Raw genomic sequence first — 20,854 nt, forward strand, 5'->3', positions numbered from 1 at the left:
ACGGCGGCCCTCGGGAGGAGAGGGAGGGAGCACGGCGGCCTCGGGAGGAGAGGGAGGGAGCACGGCGGCCTCGGGGAGGAGAGGGAGGGAGCACGGCGGCCTCGGGAGGAGAGGGAGGGAGCACGGCGGCCTCGGGGAGGAGAGGGAGGGAGCACGGCGGCCTCGGGGAGGAGAGGGAGGGAGCACGGCGGCCTCGGGAGGAGAGGGAGGGAGCACGGCGGCCTCGGGGAGGATAGGGAGGGAGCACGGCGGCCTCGGGGAGGAGAGGGAGGGAGCACGGCGGCCTCGGGAGGAGAGGGAGGGAGCACGGCGGCCCCGGGAGGAGAGGGAGGGAGCACGGCGGCCTCGGGAGGAGAGGGAGGGAGCACGGCGGCCTCGGGAGGAGAGGGAGGGAGCACGGCGGCCTCGGGGAGGAGGGAGGGAGCACGGCGGCCTCGGGAGGAGAGGGAGGGAGCACGGCGGCCTCGGGAGGAGAGGGAGGGAGCACGGCGGCCTCGGGGAGGAGAGGGAGGGAGCACGGCGGCCTCGGGGAGGAGAGGGAGGGAGCACGGCGGCCTCGGGGAGGAGGGAGGGAGCACGGCGGCCTCGGGAGGAGAGGGAGGGAGCACGGCGGCCTCGGGGAGGAGAGGGAGGGAGCACGGCGGCCCTCGGGGAGGAGAGGAGGGAGCACGGCGCCCCGGGAGGAGAGGGAGGGAGCACGGCGGCCCCGGGAGGAGAGGGAGGGAGCACGGCGGCCTCGGGAGGAGAGGGAGGGAGCACGGCGGCCTCGGGGAGGAGAGGGAGGGAGCACGGCGGCCTCGGGGAGGAGGGAGGGAGCACGGCGGCCTCGGGAGGAGAGGGAGGGAGCACGGCGGCCTCGGGAGGAGGGGGAGGGAGCACGGCGGCCTCGGGGAGGAGAGGGAGGGAGCACGGCGGCCTCGGGGGGAGAGGGAGGGAGCACGGCGGCCTCGGGAGGAGAGGGAGCACGGCGGCCCCGGGAGGAGAGGGAGGGAGCACGGCGGCCTCGGGAGGAGAGGAGGGAGCACGGCGGCCTCGGGAGGAGAGGGAGGGAGCACGGCGGCCTCGGGAGGAGGGAGGGAGCACGGCGGCCCCGGGAGGAGAGGGAGGGAGCACGGCGGCCTCGGGAGGAGAGGGAGGGAGCACGGCGGCCTCGGGAGGAGAGGGAGGGAGCACGGCGGCCTCGGGAGGAGAGGAGGGAGCACGGCGGCCCCCGGGAGGAGGGGGAGGGAGCACGGCCGCCCTGGGAGGAGGGAGGGAGGGAGGGAGCACAGCGGCCCCCTCCGGCCCCGGGTCGAGAGCTCCTTGGATGCACCGCGGCCGCCGGGTCCGCCCCGCAGGACGCGTCCTCACGGGCGACTTACCGCGCGGAGCCCCCGAAGGCCAAGGCCGAGACGCCGCCCGCGTCGGGAAGGGCCGCGGACTCCGCGCAGGAAGTGCCACCGGGAGGCCGCGGCGGGCGAGGCCGGACAACGGGCGGGGCGGGACGGGCCGGCGGCCTCGGTCGGGGCAGCTGCTGCGGCCCAACGCCCGACATGCAGGTGGCAGCAGGTAGCCCGGGGCTCCAACCCCTGCACCGCCCGCCACGCCCGCGACCCCGCCCTGACCTCGCCCTTGACCTGGCCCCGACCCCGCTCCTGACCCTGACCCCACCCCGCTCATGACCCCGCCCCTGACCTCGCCCTTGACCTGGCCCTGACCCCGCTCCTGACCCCGCCCCCGCCCGTGACCCTGACCCTGCCTCCGCCCCTGCCTTGACCCCCTCCTGACCCTGACCCCCACCCGGCCCATGACCCCGCCCTGACCTCGCCCTTGACCCCGGCCCGCCCCAGCCCCCGCCCGGACCCTGGAGGTGTCTGCGTCCCCCGTTACCAGGAGAAACCAGCCCCAGGCAGTGCGCGAGCACCTGCAGCAGGTCCCTCGAGGGCAGGGTCCACCCTCCAGGGACTCGGGGGCTCCGTAGGGGCAGCTCTGGGATCCAGTCGGAGACAAGGTCGCCTCTGCCCCTCCCCCAGAGCAGCTGAGAAGTCCGGGTCCCTGTGAGCCCCGGGGAGGCCGGGCTGGGCCGCGCCGCGTCCCACACAGCAGTTCCACTCCCCCTAAGTGTTTCCTATTTACTGTCACGGTTAATTTTGTGTGTGGACTTGCCTGGGTCACCGCGGGGCCATTCCCGGGGTGTCCTCTGGCCCCGGGGAAGCAGCCGCCCTCCTCGCTGTGGGCAGTCCCCCCCCCCCCGCCATCTGTTGGGGACCAGCAGGGAACGGAAAGGGCAGAAGGCGCAGCTGCCTCCCTTGCCTGATTCTTCTGAGCGGACCCCTGGATCGTCTCCTGCTCCGGGTTCCCAGGCTCTGGCCTCGACCGAGGGCACCACTTTCCTGGGTCAGCTTAGAGACAACAGACCACAGCCCGTCCCAGGGCCCAGCACTGTGCCAAGCAGCCGTCACAGCATGTTACACGTACCTCTCGGTCCCTCTGGTCCTGTTGCCCTGCAGGACTCTGACATTCCTTCCTCCAAAGCAAATAAACGTCCTACGTCACAAGCTCGACGTGACTCCTCATGGTAACGACGCCCGTTTTCTGTGGACCACATCCTGGTCCCGGGGACGCTGGCACTGCTTTCTCCCATCACAGGGCAGGCATCAGCTCTACGTGGGGGCCCAGCACCCAGTCACACTGAGCCCTTCCAAGGGAAACCACGGAGCTGAAAGGGGCATTGTGGCCGTGGTTCTTCATCCACAGCCAGACACTTACAGACTAGGATAAGGACGCCGGCATTCACGGACAGGCACACAGGGCACGACGGTGGAGGGCCTTCCTCCCCAGATGTGGCGAGAGGCCTCTCAGCTCCCTGTCCATGACGGCAGCTTACACAGGGGTCATCGCACGATGTGACACTCGTTACAAAGTAAAAATGTCACTTTTCTGTCTACTTTTGAAATTTCCAAGATTTGACATATTGAGGTGTTTTTCAAATAAGTCTATCTCTGTGACTTTTGTGGTTTTATAGCCCTTAAGTCAGCAATTCATGGAGTATTTGTTGAACATCTATGGGACACAAGTTCTGAGGCTGTGAGGTGGGTGTATAAAGGGCAGGTGGCGAAGGACCGCTTAGTCTCCGGGGGAGACAGGGGCCGCTGGCTGGGTGAACACGCCATCAGCTGATGGTGGAGGCAGATACAACAGAGAGCTCCAGGCACCTGCTGGAAGAAAGATGGGGAATGGTGCCTACAGGGAGGGGAGGAGGTGACTCTGAAATTGGAGAGCTGCGTCTCAGTTGTTGACTTTGCCCACTTACGGGCTGCGTGACTCTAGGCAACACAGTGACCTCTCTGTTACTGTTTCTTCATCCGTGAAATGGAAGGATGATTGTATCTGCCTCCCAGAGTTGTTATAGATAGTACAGCTAGACCACAGACACAGGACAGCGGCCCGCAGAGACGGTACCGCTAGCCCACAGAAGGCACGTGGAATGGTTTGGGAGCATGGGAAGGATCACATACACTGCAGCAGTGATACTTAGCAGGTCTCACTAACTGTGGCAATGAGCAAAAATCGACTGCTTTTTTATCCATAATAAAGCAGACAGGCCTATATATATGGCCCAGTGGACAGAAGTGTGTCAGTGGCCCCCTGTGGTTGCAGGAGGGGCTGAGACTTTGCATACTTCACTTTCTAGCTTGTAAGAAGGCAAAGGGAATGGTTGCTAAGGAGACCAGACCTTGGGGGGCACAACTGTCTCCTTGGTGTTTGAATGTTTTTAAAATCAGCCAAGTTTCAAGTGAGGGACAAAGATGATGAACCAAAACCAAGCCCAGTGCACTAACATATTTGTGTTTAGAAATAATTTGTGGATATTTTCTATTATGTATTCCTTTAAGATTGGATAATCTATTCAGATTTGTTATTTTAAATATAAGCAAAAATTTATCAGTTTGTAAAACAATATTGTAATGTTCACGACAGCTAAAGGGTCACATCCCTATAAATTCAATGTCTCACATTTCAGTAGATTTCTCCAGAACTTATGACCATTTAGCGTGTTAGACCACTGAAAAGCTTGAAAACGAGAAATGAATATATTAAATTTATGAATGCTATTTAAATATTTAATGAAACTTAATTAAGTTAGTTGTGAAGGTCCCCTTGTAAGTGATTGCTAAACTGTACCAGAGTTATAACTAGAATGATGAGAGTCTGAACGTAAGAGCTTAAGAAAAATTTGGTTTTGGAATAAGCAACTCTAGTACACTGACTATTCATTAAAAGAAGTGGAAGTTAACATGAATGATTTTTTTCCTTTGGATAAAATACCCAGGAAAACGCCAAATCCTAAACTGAAAACAACTAGTAGGAAACAAACCTTAACTGAAAACCATGAAACCAAACCCTATCCCATCCTTCTGAGGAGTTCAGGTTCCTACCCTGATCTCTCGGGGTCATCGTTCATCATTCTAAACGTCAGTCTCCTCAGCCCTCACATCCCTGGCCCTCAGCCTGTCCTCCCCCGACATAGATCACCCTTGGATGATCCCGGGTTATTCAATCTCTCTTCCAAACCCCACGTAAAAGGCGCTGAGGGCTTCAAGGCTCACATTTGCTGTCCCTTTAGAAACACGACTTCCCAAACTTCCAGCTGATACCTCAGACTTCCTTCGCAAAGATCCTTCTATCAGCACGTTTCCTCCCCACGATATTGTCACTTCTGTCCCTCCCATCACTAAGCTTAAAACTCAAACACTTCTCCTTCCAGCACATGCTTTACGGCCTACAAGTCATTAGCTAGGAGTCCTACTGAGATTGCGACTGATTTCTCAACAACACTTCCTATTTCGTTTGTCACTACCTGCCTTCAAATCCCCTGAATGTTCTCTCCATTCTCTTCTCCACCTATTCAATTAGTCATAAAAGCCATTTTCAGTATCCACCCCCCATGGCACACCCAGGACACGATCAACCTCCACCCCCCCACACACACTTTCACCTTCACAGACTCCATCCTGCCTGATTAGACACACGTGGAACCCCAGATTCTAGCCTGTGCCCCTCCGGTAGACAGACAGGTTGGGTTAGGACAGTGGTGACTCAGTCATCTTACGGCATGAACCTTCCCCAGACGGCGCTCTCTACATGGCAAACGCTCGTTAAATATTGGGTTACATCCGCGAGCTTTGTTCAGACTTCATCAATCATTTTAGGAAAAAACTGATAATACACTTTTACACTATTTTCATTTTCCTATGAGTCTATTCGTGTTAAATCAAGTTCTAATATCGATGTGTGCTCTGCGTCAAGGAGTGTCAATGCAGCACTCACTGTCGCGCTGGTCGGGATGCGACCGCTGCTGTAATTGGACAGCTCTTCCTCTTCCATGTAATAGTTCTGCACTAGGCTCTACTATAAGGCCGACATGACTTCATCCTCAAAGAGAGGGAAGTCCTAAAGGTGCAAAGCTCCTTTGCTGTTTCTGGATTAAAGTTCAAGGGCAACATCATTACTCTGAACGGCATTTCGTTTTCTGTATTTGACTGTAGGATGTTGAAAGAGGAAACCGCACATGAAAGGGAACCCTTTTTGACATTAAGCTATGGTTCAAGTACTGTAGCTTAGACTAAGTAGGGTTTCTCTAGATTGTGATCTTAAAATATACAACCATTCATCGTCATTTCCAACCTTCAGCCGTGCTGAAGAGTTTCCTAAATTGGCCACACACATGACTCTGCTCATTAGTAAATATGGGAATCCTGCATCTGACACACTGGGGCTTCTTTTACCTATCAAGAGAGACACTGAAGAATGAATGAAAATATAAATAAAAGTGATAAATAAGAATAAATATCGAAAGGGTCATTTTAATTACTAAAAATAGTTTCACTGGTATTGCGTTAGTTTACATTAATTAATAAAAATCATAAATCACTAATACTCATTTGGTATTAATCAAGCTTCTCTTTCTCTCGTGTCTTTTGTTTGTCTGTTTGGCTAACAAATAGAGTGACCCTTAAATTCTGAAAGAATAGCTAATTACGGACATGCCCTGGTTATAAAGAACAGTAATCTGAGGAAAGAAAGAAAGTACTTTAGACGTGAATCAATAAACACATCTATGGAATTAACATGAGAATTATTTGGTTAACTTTGCCAGAACCAACCTTCAAACACCGAATTTTATATCTGGGGGAAAAAATTTTCAAAGTATGGAAAACAAACATACCATGAGCAAAAGAGCTCATAAGATTCACCAAAGGGAAATGGAACAAGCAAATCCGTCCATCTGTTCATACCTTTTTTTTTTTCACTGCATTTGGAAACGTGCTGGACAGAGATAACTTTGTTCAGTTCTGAAGTGAGACTTGACATGATTGTTGTTTCTGGCGCCTGAGTCTCTGCACAGGACCCACGAAGTCGAGGAGCCGGCCAGGAAAAGGCAGCTGCCAGTTTCTGCGAGGAGATTAGAGCCCCAGCACCGCCTCCTTTATCTGCCTCTACCCTCCAAGCACACTCAGGAATTCAATTCATCAAGAAAATTCATCATCTCAACTTACTAACAGCACAACTCTCAGAACGAAAGGTAATCATGGGATCTGCGACACGCCACACAGGATCCAAGAGGGGCTGTCAGGAAGCTGATGCTCTGCACTGACTTATCTTATCTCGATTGCTGTGTCCTGTGCTCATTAATTTTTTTTTTTCAACCAGAAGCATTATTTTCCTTTTCCTTCCCAACACTACCCGCCCCCCAACTCAGGATCCTTCCTGTTCATCCTTCCCTGAGATATGATATATATATATTTTTTCTTTTCAGTCCCTTTCCCTCTTGCAAACAAGAATGGACTCACATCAGTAGACCCACAAGTTGGGTATCTGGGTCGTATCTCTGGGGCTGGGGCTGCTTAGAAACCTCATTCTCTCCTGGCCACACTGATAATGAGATGCTCTCAGACATCATGAGCAGGGGAGCTTAACAACCTGGGTCTAAATACAACCTCTTAACCTCATCTGAATAATCAGCGTGGAGGTTCCATCTTCCATTTGTCAGAATGATCAGTTGTGGTGTCACAGAAAAGTCGGAGGGGTGAGGTTTGTTACGAGGGCATCCAAAATAACACTATTTTATAAGCTACACAGTATTATGAAGAAATTCGCCTTTAGCATTTGTTATGAAGCACCAAAAAACCGTCCCTATGTGTCCAACTAATCGTGAATGGAAAAATATGCCTTAGAAACAGTTTCTCCAAAATAGGACAAAACTTATTTTTATAGTACAATATGCGAAACAGGGTTTCATGTAATTATGCAATTATATCTATGCTCTGTTCTTAAAACCAAACCAAGTCTTTCTCTTTTTTGTTTAAGATTTTATTTATTAGAGAGAGAGAGACAGAGAGACAGAGAAGGAGAGGGAGCACAAGCAGGGGGCACGGCAGGCAGAGGCAGAGGGAGAGGGAGAAGCAGGCTCCCTGCTGAACAGAGAGCCCGACATGGGACTCGATCCCAGGACCCTGAGATCATGACCTGAGCTGAAGGCAGATGCCTAACCGACCAAGCCACCCAGGTGCCCCTAAGTCTCTCTTTTAAATTTAAGAGAAAATCTCACTGGTCCATATTTATGACAATTCTGTGACTTTAAATAAAATTACTTATTTTGAATTTTTACCTTACCCATTTTAGTTTTGATGTCTACACCTTAGTAAGATTTAGAAGTAAGTTCCTTGAAGGAATGAAGAGTAAACAGCTCAAGAAACCAGGGCCCACGAAAAATAGGGTAGAGAAATAATAAAAAAAATCAAGATATGATTAGTGTTAGGGCATCTTAAAGTCCTACACAGTAATTATAGGTAGGCTGCACATTTGGTTCCAATCTTAGTAGCCAAAGGAAACAGGCAAACATCATCAGTTATGAGACTCAGAGTGTCTATTCAAGTGGAAAATACGTGGACGTCTGAGAGAAATTTCTTCCAAACTTTTCTGTTCTCATAAAGTGGGGACTACGTGAAACAGAAAAATTGACTTTAAGATTTATTTTATTTCTACATCCTGTGATCCAAGAGAATTCTAAGTATATCTATCTTCCTGGCCACTGAACTTGCTACCTTGATAGCAGGACAGGCCAGTGGTCCAATGCTCTGCATTTGTTTTGTGAGGTACGTACTTGTTTCTCATGCAAATTCGAATTCCTTCCTTCTTCAACCACGTGTCAAGTGGCCCTGCAGCATATAGTTCAGAATGTGGAATGTGGACAGCGCTTTCACTACTAGTGTGAATTGGCTGACCTGCTGCATTTCTCTGGGTGTCATTTCAGTCATTTGCAAAATGGTGATAATTAGGGGCAACCTTTTAGGTTTGTTGTGAGGATCAAATTAAATTACTTATGACAGTGCCTGGAGCAGAGTCGAGCACTGAAATGTTAGCTATGACTAAAATTATCTTTAATATTTACTATTAATATTTATGTCTGTGTACTATGCATAACCATTACTGTCTGCACACACAGCCTAACACTGCACCATCAGGACACTAACTCTGCCATAAAGAAAGGATACACATCACTACCGATAGACTATGCAACCGTATTTTTTCCCGATAAAGTTTGTATGTCCGTTTCTATTAAATTCAGTGCTGATTTGGGATCACCGTATTTTATTATTTTCTTCCTTCCTTATAAAGTAGTCATAGTCAAGGAAAAAGAGTGGTAACAGATATTTTACATGTCATTATTCGGAATATTGTTCATTAAAAAAAGCTGACATCAGTGTGATGGGCTTTGGGGAAACAGCACCGTCAGAGGACCCTGAGAAGTCAGCCAACAGGACAGGTTCTCTGTTGGCATAAACAAAACAAAACAGAAAGGAAGACTAAATTATCTAGACCAGTAAATTCAAAAGCTGACAACAAGGATCTGCAGGCCTCCCTGATGAGGGAATAGTGTAGGAAGAAGGACTGTCATCCTTCTTGACTTTTTTTGTCTGGTGGAGAAATGGGTTCTTTAATTATAGATGTTCTAGCTCCCATTTCAGCGCATTTCTGTCATGTGTTAACTCTGTGGAAGTTACTTTGCTCATTTAGCAAATTAGGTCCATACATGCATTAAATACTGCAGTCCTCTGAGACACTAATAAGTCACTCATCATCCAATTTTTAATTTACAACACTGAGCAAAATCAGAAGATGTCAAAGTCAGATCACTTAGCAGTTTCAGGCAAGGATTCATGAAATGTCTGATTTATGTTGCCCTGGAGAAGAGTCCTATACAGGGAAACAGAAGAGCTTCATCTGCATCTGAGCTTTACACTTGAGAATTTGTGATTTTCATCTAAATACTTAAATCTCTCAGCTTCAATGTACTTGATTCTGAAACAGAAAAATATAATTATCACTTCTTAAAGACATTATGAGAATAACTTGAGATTTTTGTAAAAAGCCTTTGACAATTAGAAAATATTATACAGAAAAAGGAAAGAATCTATTACACAAAAAATAGACCGTTGTTCATGATCTGACCCTCGCTTGGTAACAATCAAAAGCACAATCCTAATGTTTTAGGCAAGAATCAGTCTCACAAGAGAACTAATTACAAACTCGAATCTCAGTTTAAATGTAAGTTGGAGGACATAATTGGTCCAGGCTTTCTTCATAATGGCCATATCCTCTTCGGATACTAAGTTATGCATTAAAATTTTGTTTTATGAGCACAGGTTTAGAAGAAAAGTAGCAGATGACTATTCTTGAAGCTAAAGGCAAAACTCTGGAATCATACTGCCTGGGTTTGGAACCCTGGTCCACCAATACTTTTCTGTTAGTTTTTCCAAGCCCCACTTTCTTTTTCTGAAAAGATGAAGGTAATGAGAAAACTTAATAATACAATTGTGGAGACTAAGGGAGATCACATGTGCAGGATGCAGGAAACAAAACAAACTATCATAGTTAAGAAACAGACTCTTAACTATAGAGAACAAACTGATGGTTACCAGAGGGGAGGTGGGTGGGGATGAGGGACAGGTGATGGGGATTAAGGAATGCCCTTGTTGTGATGAGCACCAAGTGTTGTACAGAAGTGCTGAATCACTAAATGGTACACCTGAAACTAATATCACAAAATTATTTTAAAGTTAACTAACTGGAATTTAAATAAAAACCTAAAAAAAAAAAAAAAAAAAAAAGACTAAGTGAGATGACATACCCGGAACATGTAGTGGAGTGCTTGGCAACATTAAGTGTTCAAAGCGTGCTTGCTTTCATTACCTATTAACAAGGAACCAATATCCTACGCGACTCAGTGAGTGTTCTTCCTGAGAGTTCTTCCACTACGTACGAAAGAACCACTTTATTTGACCATGTAGTTTAAGAAAGGATGCAACATAGAATAGAGATGGATGAACCATATGGAGGAGGAAGCTACCATCTGTAGGGAAGTCAAACTATGGGTGGGTTAAATGGATGACAAACATGATGTCACCACTTCCTTGGCTGTGCTTAAAGTTTTGTTAAAAAAAAAAAAATACCAATAAGGGACGTATGGGTGGCTCAGTGGTTGAGCATCTGCCTTCGGCTCAGGGCGTGATCCCGCGGTCCCGGGATGGAGTCCCACAGACACAGGCAGAGGGAGAAGCAGGCTCCATGCAGGGAGCCCGATGCGGGACTCGATCCTGGAACCCTGGGACCACACCCTGAGCTGAAGGCAGACGCTCAACTTCTGAGCCACCCAGGTGTCCCCCAAGTTGAATTTTAAAACTGATTTAATTGTGTTGTTTGAAGTAGAAATAAACAAATAGGGCAATAGGATGGAATAGTAAACCCAGAAACTTTCCACAGACTAGTCGGTCCATCGTGCTGGACATTCTGGGGTGGAGTTGCTCAGAACCAGCTGACAAAAGCCAACTGTTAAATTTTTTAAAGTTTTACAAGCTATTTGTTAATATGGCCATTTTAAAAAAGTAAACTCTATAAACTTCAAATTAAATAAATCATATTTATAACAAAATACTCAAAACTCACCACTTCTGTATTTTTACTGCAGTTTACTGAATTGCACCTTCTGTATGTCCTTAGATCCCCACGGTGGAAATGCTAAGTAACGTGGCCTCCTGCACGTGTTCCTGACTCTGCTCAGGCAGCGCCACGGCAGCAGCCCGACATCGGCAACTGGGAAGCACTTACGCCTAGGCAGTGCTCAGTGTCACAGGTCAGAGCTTGGTTCGGTATTTTTTGTATTGTCCAGACTTAGGAGCATAATGGAAAAACTGTCAATAATACAGATGAAACTTAAAAGTCTATCATGTCTTGGGGTGCCTGGGTGGCTCGGTCAGGTAAGCATCTGCCTTCGGCTCAGGTCATGATCTCCGGGTCCCAGGACTGAGCCCCGTGTGGGGCTCCCTGCCCAGCGGGGAGCCTACCTCTCCCTCTCCCTCGGCCCCTCCACTCCTGCTCTCTCTCTTTCTCTCTCTCTTTCTCTCTCAAATGAATAAATAAGATCTTTTTTTTAAAAAAAAGTGTATCATGTCTATAAGTCATTACACTGTGAGTAGTACAACAAAAATCAAGAAAAGATTTTTCCAGTATTCAAATGTTGTTATCTGATTCAACAAAAGGAGTCATTAATGTCGCTGCCAAAGGGCCACCTTTCAGCACATCTTACTGTTTCACTTTTGATTACTTGTTACCATAAACAAGAACGGCATCCACTGTTCTGCACTACACTCATTCACCAATGGCAACCATAGGTTGGTACGGATAAAATATCAGTAAAAGCATTCTGTAAGGATTAATTGGTCACATAAAGATGACTATAAAGAATATTGCATAAAATATTTATAATATACACATATGTATTTTCACTGCTTTATAGTATTCCATTACATCATACAAACTATTCAATCTCCTGTTAAACAATAACTGAGTTGTTTCCAGGTTTTTTTTAAACAAAGCTGGTATGAGTATCTCAATGAAATCTTCCTAGCACAATAATCCAGCCACCCAAGGGATACCCACCTGATACCCCCTTGCCGTAGCCCACATTCAGCTCTCCCAGACCCTGCCCGGATGACCCTAGCCCAACTGCAGGGACGGTGTCATTCTATGCCCTGGGTCTAACCTCTCAGAGCAGACTGTGCCATTCCTCCGTGCTCCCCTACGCTTAATGGACAGCCACGGGCAACCATTTGTGAAGGTTAGGGGTGGAGCCTGGGTATTCAGGTGGTGATGTCCAAGTGTGTTTGTGCCAATTTCCTGTTAGTACAGAACAAGGAGGGGAATGGTGGTATGAGTATGAATAAGACACCGAGGATCTTAGAATTCCAGATTCACACCTGCCCTTCCAGGTTTTACAAAGATATGTTTACCAAGGTTGCAGGACATGCTTCATCATTAGCATGATATATAGCTGTTAAATATTTATCAAATGGTGAGTAGGCTTCCATTTGTACTCTTACTATGGGCTCTATCGGCCTGCTATTGAAAGTACTGAAATATTTCATGACAACGTATTTTTTTCGTAATAAAATATTTTTTTAAAGATTTTATTTATTTATTCATGAGAGGCACACAGAGAGAGGCAGAGACACAGGCAGAGGGAGAAACAAGCTCCATGCAGGGAGCCCGACGTGGGACCCCAGGATCATGCCCTGAGCCAAAGGCAGATGCTCACCCATTGAGCCACCCAGGGTGTCCCGTAATAAAATACTTCTTAAAAAGAAAAAAATATATATGCTAATTGCACAATAATGTACTTTCTTAGGCAATATTTGTAATTTTTATAATAGCAAAAAAGCCACTATCAGTAAGTTTATATGTTTTAATGATCAACTAACCAAAAAAAATATTTTATATATATATATATATATAATGGATTTTTACCTAAAAAGTATCCTCATCTGGCTGAACTATGCCTGGGAAAATACCACTGCAATGCTAACAACTAAAACAACTGATACAAAAAAATGGGAGGTGAGGAAATGAAAGCAATATATAAATAAAGTATTTTGAGAATTTTAACTGTGAAGAAGAGCTGAGAAATGGCACAATGGAAGGATCTGAGAGTCAAAAAAGATTTTCTCTTTCTTTTCTTAAATTGGGGAATTTTTTTGCATTAATATAGGAGTAAATGGAAGAATTGAAAGAAGTGCAGAGAGAGGAGAAGGGGGAAGGAAGTGATCTTACTTGAATTGCAAATAACAGAGTAAGACTTAAAAAGAGTATTTTTCTGTATTTTTATCCTGTATTTTTTATCTTAGTTTGTTATGATTTTAGGCAGAGTTTTTTGTAGACTTTGTGAGTGGTCTTACTTACACATCTTGTAACTAACTCCATAAGCTTGGAACTTTTATTTTTTTTAATCACTTTAAATATTCACAAGTCTCTTGAAATCACATGCCTAAAGGAATTTGGGAGATTGTTTTGAGATCATAGATTTTATACTGAAAAACAATTATTTGAACATCCAAGATAGAGTCTATAAGCAGAAAATGAAATGAAAACTTATCTAGTCCCTATAATAAAATAAAATATGGAGTTTCAAAGATGTGTGTGAGTAAGCATTATGCAAACTGCTATCAGACAGTTACAACTGATAAATATTCCATCATAAAAGCAAATATGTAATTTTGAAATTTAAAATGGAATCTTTTTAAAAGCAAAATACTCAAGAACTAAAAAGGGATATAAATTTCCTATAGGGAAGGCTGCATCATGACCATGACTTAATAGAGGAGGAAGAAAATACTACATTTGAAAATGATTACTTTCAATTAAATTTCTCACTTGACTCACTGTTGCCTTTTTTAACAAATAATTTGCACTCTAAAAACACCCATAGTGTTTCAGAACAAGCCCATTCTCGGAGCCTATTATACAAGGTCTTACAATTTTGGCATTTTTCTCCCAGATTCTTTTTTCAGAGAAGCCTAGGTAAACTACCAATTTAATGAAAAAGCTCTTATTAACCTGTTATAATCATTGTATGATTATATTATACTCCTTCCAATTAACCAGTTTGAAAGAAAACAGATAAAAACAGATAGTAGCTGATGACAAGATTGCCAAAGCTGGTGGTTTAATGTTCATAATTATGGGTCATTTGAGAAAAAATCATTGTTGATCAACACAATTCAGATAGCAAAGATAGCTGAATTTCCTAAATGGTAGAGAAAAAATAAAAGTAGCTAAGGATAAATGCAAAGTCAGGTTTATACTTTAAAATATTAAGTTTTAATGAATTTTTAAATGTTTTCCAAGGCATACAACCTATATGCACAATAGAAATGGATCATGTAATCGCACATCGTGTGGCTACATAACACCATTTTAAGGATGGAGAAAAGTCAAGTAATTTACTCAGTCATCCAAGGTAAATATATTCAAAGCCTAATGTTTATAAAATGGAAGTTTCTAATTGGTTATTTCCCACCTGAGTCCTGACTGTTTTCAGCAAAAGATCAAAAGAAGACTATGAGGAAAACGTCCTGGGGGCATGCATAACGTGGGCTCTTTATTACTACATTTTAAAGATAATGTTAGTAGTCAGGATTGCTCATAAATGAGGGGCTGAGCATTGGCTTATCATTTCCTGCTAACATCCTACCTTGCATAGCAATTCAACAGAGATTAGGAATTTAGACCTGCAGACAACTGTGGCAGTTCCTTTGAGTGACTCCAGTGCCTGGCTTGGAAATGATGTTCCTGTTTGTAGAACAACCAAGAAGCAGTAGCTACTGATGATGAATATGCACCAAACTTTCCAGCTGCCTTGTCTTTTCAGACATCAGCTGAATAGCCTTCTTGCTCCCAAACTCCCAGTACAGTTTTCCCTCCCTTCCAAAAAGGATCCTTGAGAGCTCGGATGAATTCTTCTTTGATTATTGGTCTAAATCAAGGCAAGCTACCCTGACATGAATCATTCCTGCAGAATGAGATTTCCTTTAGCTGATGGGATAGATTTTAATTGACAAATAAATGTCCATCCTTGTTAAGACTTTATAAACACCCTCATAAAGACCTAACGGCCCAGGCCCAGACACTGAAGAAAAGTAATAAAATTGCCACCTGAAAAGGATTTGGTTCAATCCATTTGATTGTGCTTCTGTCTGTTCTGTCACATTCTGAAATGGAGGACTGAATAAAGAAGCGTAAGTGTCCCGCATTTGCGGGAAGCAGTATGTATGGTAGTGGTAAAAGCAAGGCTTTATTATCAGACCAACCACCACCTATTAACTTAGCTATAAAATTTCCCTTCTCTGTAAAGCAAGATAATAGTACCTGAGACAGGGCTCTTGGGATGTTTGTATCAGATAATTGTAGGTAGTTCACCTAGAACATGTCAGAAGCATCATGGCCACTCCACAGATGGTATTCACTATAGTTCTTGGTATTATGACAGTTAAAGAAGAAAAAGAAAAACAACAGAAATAGAATTTAGAGCAATAACTGAATAATTATTTAACCTTCTTGCTAAAAGATTTATCATGTCAGATTGAGGGAGGCCACAACTTGTTACCACTTTTCCATACGGAAAAAAAACAAAAAAAACAAAAAAACAAAACAGAGTGTAAAAGCACATCAAGAAGACGTCTTCAAACCTTTTGCTATTCCTTGGAGCAATGTGTGGATCCTTTTAAAACTAGTCTCAGGATAACTATAAAGACAGCTGCGATGCTCAGAACAACACTGGTTGGAGTCCATTCCTAGGAAGTAAGTAATGATATCCCCTGAGCTTAGAATTCCATTCTGAATTGCGTTCAACAGGAAAAATCCAGATTTTGTAGGAAAGTGTAGCCAACATGCTTGGACAAAATTCTGGGCTTATCCTTGGGTGAAGGCCACAAAGGGAAACAGTTTACCCTTGTTTCAAAGGATGGGCAAGCTCTTTTGTAACTGGTCTTTTTTTCACCTCTAGTCCATCAGAATTCTGTCTCCCCCAACACACATTCATGAGAAAATCAACTGATCTTAATGTTTAAAGAAAAAGAAAAAGGTCATTTATGTTTCCTCAACACTGCAAAATTGTACTGATGATATTTATTTTAAACACTATGTATTTTTCCCTTAGCGGAAAAGCCCGTTATTATTACAGCTGAAAGCAATAACTCTCAAACTGGGAAACATTTCCAAATCAAAAACTTGTGATTGTCACCATGCCTGGATGCCTGGCTGTGTTATTTTATTTGTTTGTATATTTAACAGGCATCCCTTACAGGTCAAACATATATGAAGATATATTTATTTAGCTAGCCTTCAACTGCCCTTGTTTATAATTGCCAAAATATCCAAATATTATAAAGGATTAGAACAGATTATTTATTTTAGTAGCTTGGGGATTTTCCACTTTAGTTTATCTGAACCTAAACTGATATCAAAACCAAAGCCAAGGGAAAAGATGCTTTGGGATTTGTTGACTTTCTCTCCCCAACATTTTATTTTGAAAAAATGTCAAACCTATGAAAAAATTGGAAAAATAGTATAACAAGCACCCATATACCAAGATTTACCAATTGTTAACATTTACTACATTCTTTCTCTTTCATTTACATTTGTATTTGCCCATATATGTATACCTAGGAGTGTATGTACATCCATGGGTATGTATGTATGTATATGCATAGGTACACACATGTATACCTTCTCTTATTCGGAATTTTTGAGAGTTGGTGGGAAATCTTGAATTTACTCTGAATCCCTAAAGTACTTCAGCATGTACCTTCCATGAAGGATATTAACCCATATCACTTCAATATAATTATCCACATACAGAAAATATGACAATAATTTAATACTCTTAACATGCACTCCACATTTAAATGTTCTTCCATTAATACAATAATGCCCTGTAAAACTGAGAATTTTTATTTTATTTTATTTATTTTTTTATTTTTTTAATTTTTTTTGAAATTTTATTTTTGAAATCAGGTTCTGGTCAGAGATTCTTTATTCTAGAACGTTTCCTTGGGTTCTTTGACTTTTGTGTCATTGGCATTTTTCAAGAGCCCATTGGAATTACTTTGCCCAGTGAGTGTGCTTTCAGTTGGATCAATCTGTTTTCTCATGCTTTGTTTCAGGTAACACATAAGTGGCAGGTGTACATCAGAGGTGACATTGAGGAGCAATGTCTTGTGTCTATTTTTATGTAATTCTTTGATCTCAACTTTCCACCCATCTTTTCTCACTCATCCAACTGCAAGGGAGCAAGCCAGCACTTTTAGCTTGGCTTCTTATTATTCTAATGACCTGACCACTTGCCTGCAATACCTTTAGACATCAGAAGATCCACTCAATCATAACTTTTTCAGTGGAGTGAGTGCAGAGACCATTAGAAAGTGCAATGGTTTAGGTACTCGGCACTTACTCATTTTTTTAAGCTTATTTATTTATTTATTTATTTATTTATGATAGTCACAGAGAGAGAGAGAGTGAGGCAGAGACACAGGCAGAGGGAGAAGCAGGCTCCATGCACCGGGAGCCCGACGTGGGATTCAATCCCGGGTCTCCAGGATCGCACCCTGGGCCAAAGGCAGGCGCTAAACCGCTGCGCCACCCAGTGATCCCCTTATTCATTTTTTTTTATAAATTTATTTTTTATTGGTGTTCAATTTGCCAACATATAGAATAACACCCAGTGCTCATCCCATCAAGGGCACTTACTCATTTTAAATATATGTCCTTAGAATAGTTTGTGATGGAGTCTCAGGGGAAATTCTACATTTTGTATCTGTTCGTGGATGGAAGTATACACTGTCAAATCATGACAAATCACACCTATGAGACATCAGAATACAGGGAGCAGGTCTTCCTGAGAACTGGAAAGAAGACAGAAATGCACTGCCAAACACAGCTCTTCATACCAAGTGGTCTATTCATGGAGGCCTGGCCAATGTGTAGAGACTTACATGGCAGGTTATTTAAACTAGAATCAATCCATGTCAGGAGACTCAAGACTTGCTTTCTATGTAACTCTTTGAAGATAATAAAAATGCTTAATCATCTGGAATAGCTTAGGTGAAGTCAAGCCAAAACCATAAAGGTTCAGGAATATAGCCTAATTATACTTTGCTTCCAAGGCATTAATTAAATATTATTATCAAATATGATTTTTTGAACACAAATGACAGCCACTAAGCAAATCTGGAAATGAGAGTAGACTGCTTTCCCTAAAAATATTAAGGAAAGGAAAAAAAATTAATTAAATAAAGAGAAAATATTAAAGGAGGGAGTGAACACTTGTAACTAGAATGCTAAAAAAAGAAATAAGCATTCCATTCAAACCACTAACATATTTCTCAATATATTGTCATATACCTATATTGAAATCCAAAGAGTCTTTTCTCAGAAGTGGGCAAATCCAGCAGGCAGAAAGTCAGTCAAGGACAGAGCTGAACTCAGTAACACCAATGATCAACTAGATATAACTGACGTCTATAAGCTACCTCATCCAACAGCAGCAGAATATATTTTTTTCTCAAGCTCACAAGGAACATTCACCAAGATACATCACATTCTGGTCATAAAATACACCTTAATAACTGCAAAAGAACAGAAATATACAAAGTTTGCTCTCAGATCACAATAGATTTAAACTAGAAATCAATAAAAGAAAAAATAACTGGAAAATCACCAGTTATGTGGAGATTAAACAGCATACTTCTACATAATATGCAGATGAAAGAAAAAATCTCAAGAGAAGTTAAAAAATACGTTTAACTAAATGAAAATAACACAACCTTTCAAAATCTGTGGGATGTAGCAAAAGCAATGCTTAGAGGGAAATTCATAGTATTAAATGCATACATCAGAAAAGAAGATCTAAAAAACAATCTAAGTTTTTGCCTGAAAAAACTACAAAAAGAAGAGCAAATTAAATCCAGAGTAAGCAGAAAAAAAGAAACAATAAGCATTAGAGCAGAAATCAATGAAACTGAAAACAGGAAATCAACATAGAGAAAAAAAAAAAAAAAACCCAAACCTGGTTCTCCAAAAATATCAACAGAATGAATAAGTCTCTAGCCAAGGTAACTAAGAAAAGGGAGAGAGAACACAAATTACTAATATTACAAAGGAAAAGGGGGACATCAATATAGATTCTCATGGAAATTAAAAGCATAATAAGAAAATATTATGAACAACTCTATGCCCACAAATTTGATAACCTACTTGAGACGAACCAATTCCTTGAAAGACACAAACCACTAGAACTCTCACAAGAAGAAACAGATGATCTGAATAGGCCTATAGGTATTAAATAAATTGAAGTAATGATTAATAATCTTCTAAAACTAAAAGTACCAGGCCCAGATGAGTTCAGGGGTGAATTCTACCAAATATTTAAGGAAGAAATTACACCAATTCTACAATCTCTTTCAGAGAACAGAAGCAGAGGGAATACATAAAAAATCCAAAAATATCAGGAAACAAATGCAAAAATAAACTATTGGGACTTCATCAAAATAAACAGCTTCTGCAGAGCAAAGGAAACAATCAACAAAACTAAAATCAACCTATGGAATGGGAGAGGATATTTGCAAATGACATCTGATAAAGGGTTAGTATCCAAACCATATAAAGAATTCATGGGGTGTCTGGGTGTTTCAGTGGGTTATGTGTCTGACTCTTGATCTCAGCTCAGGTCTTGATCTCAGGATTGTGAGTTCAAGTTCCATGTTGGGCTCCACACTGGGCATTTAGTTTACTTAAACAAAAAGAATTTATAAAATTGAACACCCCCCAAAAAAATAATTCAGTTCAAAATGGACAGAAGACACAAATAGAATAGACATTTTTCCAAAGAATACATATAGATGCCAACAGACATATGAAAAGATGCTCAACATCACTGATCATCAGGGAAATGCGAATCAAAACCACAATGAGATACCACCTCAAACCAGTCAGGATGGCTAACATTAACAACATAAAAAACAACAGGTGTTGGGGAGGATGCAGAGAAAGGGAAACCCTCTTACACTGTGGGTGGGAATGCAAAGCAGTGCAGACATGGAAAACAGTCTGGAGGTAAAAAAGTTAAAAACAACTATCCTATAATTCTGCAATTGTACTGCTAGGTATTTATTTACTCGAAGGAATGCATGTACCGTGATGTTTATAGCATTATCAACAATAGCCAAATTATGGAAATGGCCCATATGTCCACTGACTGATGAATAGATAAAACAGACTCCATTATATATATGATATATAATCAATATATGATTATATATTGATATATAATCAATATATCAATATATCATATATATATATGTAGCATATTAGTCATAGAAAGAATGAAGTCTTGCCACTTGTAATAATGATGTGGATGGAGCTAAAGAGTATTATGTTAAGTGAAATAAGTCAGAGAAAGACAAATATTGTATGCTTTCATTCATATGTGGAATTTAAGAAACAAAACAAATGAACATAGGGGAAAGAAAAAAGAGAGGCAAACCAAAAAGCAGACTCTTAACTATGGAGAACAAACTGATGTTTACTTGGGGGGATGGGGGCAGGGGGATGGGCTAAATAGGCGATGGGGACTAAGGAGAGAATTTGTGATGAGCATAGGTGTTATATGTAAGTGATTAATCAATCACTAAATTCTACACCTAAACCTACTATTTCAGTATATGTTACCTAGCTAGAGTTTAAAAAAAACTTGGGAGGAAAAAAATCTAAAAATATCAACAGAAATATCCTATAATAAATAATTACAGTAAGATTGCAAGATATAAGATTAATATATAAAACTCAATTGCTTTCCAATGTACACAAAATGAACAAATGGAGTTTGAAATAAAAAATACATTGCCATTTACATTAACATACCCTAAAAAAATGGAATACTTAAGAATAAGTCTAACAAAATATGTAAGAGATCTGTGTGAGG

At 42.7% G+C, this 20,854-nt stretch overlaps 1 protein-coding gene and 1 long non-coding RNA gene across 3 annotated transcripts in view; one reads left to right on the forward strand and one right to left on the reverse strand.

Moving 5' to 3' along the window:
* The window catches only part of FBXL7 (F-box and leucine rich repeat protein 7), a 352,371-nt gene that overhangs the window by 157,870 nt on the left and 173,647 nt on the right, over positions 1-20,854 (reverse strand). The gene's annotated exons all lie outside the window — the stretch shown is intronic.
* On the forward strand, positions 1,833-14,335 carry LOC119874830. Its single transcript, XR_005358698.1, has 3 exons — positions 1,833-2,557; positions 11,044-11,176; positions 14,224-14,335. It is a non-coding gene; the product is annotated as an uncharacterized LOC119874830 (long non-coding RNA).

Source organism: Canis lupus, chromosome 4 (genome assembly GCF_011100685.1).
Source record: "Canis lupus familiaris isolate Mischka breed German Shepherd chromosome 4, alternate assembly UU_Cfam_GSD_1.0, whole genome shotgun sequence".
Lineage (NCBI taxonomy): Eukaryota > Metazoa > Chordata > Mammalia > Carnivora > Canidae > Canis > Canis lupus.